Source organism: Aptenodytes forsteri, unplaced genomic scaffold, assembly GCF_000699145.1.
Source record: "Aptenodytes forsteri isolate BGI_AS27 unplaced genomic scaffold, ASM69914v1 Scaffold1233, whole genome shotgun sequence".
Lineage (NCBI taxonomy): Eukaryota > Metazoa > Chordata > Aves > Sphenisciformes > Spheniscidae > Aptenodytes > Aptenodytes forsteri.
In genome coordinates this window covers 10,406-11,899 of record NW_008794921.1, presented here as the reverse complement: position 1 = coordinate 11,899, position 1,494 = coordinate 10,406, and positions in this window count along the sequence as shown.

Below are 1,494 nucleotides of genomic sequence, written 5' to 3'. Positions count from 1 at the left end.
AGAGTCCAGAGTCCCTTTTCCGGGGGGTTTGAACCCATTTTCCGGGGCTCTTTAAGCTCCGGGGGTTTGTCCCCTTTTCCGGGGCTTTTTAAAGCTGTTTTTTGAAGGGGGGGGGGTCAGCCCCCTTTTTTTTTTTCCCCGGGGGTTTTTCCCCCCCTTTTTTTGGGGGGGTGGGGGGTGTTCAGCCCCTTTTTCCAGGTTTTTCAGCCCCTTTTTCTGGGATTTTTAACCTATTTTCTAAAGGCTTTTTAGCTCCTTTTTCTGGGGCCTTTTAATCTATTTTCTGAGGGTTTTTTTTTTCCTCTTTTCCGGGGTTTTTTCCCTTTTCTGCGGCTTTTTAACCTATTTCCTGCGGGTTTTTTTTTCCCTTTTTCTGTTTTTTTTCCCCTTTTCTGGGGCTTTTTAACCTATTTTCTGAGGGGGGGGGGGTTAGCCCCTTTTCCCAGGCTTTTTTAGCCCCTTTTTCCAGGGCTTTTCCCCTTTTTCCAGGGCTTTTTAACCTATTTCCTGAAGGTGTTTTTGCCCCTTTTCCGTTTTTATTTTTAGCCTGTTTCCTGAGGGTGTTTTTCCCCTTTTCCAGGGATTTTTGCCCCCTTTCCCGAGTTTTTCCCCTTTTCCAGAGATTTTTGCCCCGTTTTCCAGGTGTTTTCCAGGGGTTTTTTTACCCCTTTCCCAGTTTTTTTGTTACCCCTTTCCCACTTTTTTTTTTGCCCCTTTTCTGGATGTTTCCTGGGGGTTTTCACCCCTTTTCTGGGAGGTTTGCCCCTTTTCCGTGGTTTTTATTCCCCTTTTCTGGAGGTTTTTGGGTGTTTTTACCCCCTTTTTCCAGGTGATTTTTACCCCCTTCTTTTCCAGGAGTGTTTTGAACCCTCTTTTTAGGGGGTTTTCCCCCTTTTCTGGGAGCTTTTATCTCCCTTTTCCATGTGATTTTTTTTCCCAGCCCATTTTCCAGGTGATTTTTGGCTCCTTTTCTGGGGGTTTTAAAACCCCTTTCCCGGGTGGTTTTAGGGCGGGTTTTTTCCCTTTTTCCATGGGGTTTTTGAGCCCCTTTTCCAGGTGATTTTTTTTAGCCCCTTTTCCATCTTTTTTCCCTTTTCCGGGTGTTTTAGGGTGTTGACACTCCATTTTCTGGGAGTTTAACCCCGTTTTCTGGGTGGGGTGTTTTTTACCTCTTTTCCAGCTGTTTTGGGGTGGTTTTAAACCCCTTTTCTGTTTGTTTGGAATCTTTTTAAAATCCCTTTTTCCAGTTTTTTTTTTTAAAAACCCTTTTTCTCGGTGTTTTTTAAAAACCCTTTTTCTGGGTGTGTTTTTTAAACCCCTTTTCTGGATGTTTTTTTTAAATCCCTTTTCTGGGGTGTTTTAAACCCCTTTTCTGGGTGTTTTTTAACCTGTTTTCCGGGTGTGCTTTAGCCCCCTTTTCCGGGTGTTTTCCCCCTCTTTTTCCGGGTGTGTTTTAAATCTCTTTTCCAGGTATTTTTAGGGTTTGTTTTTAAC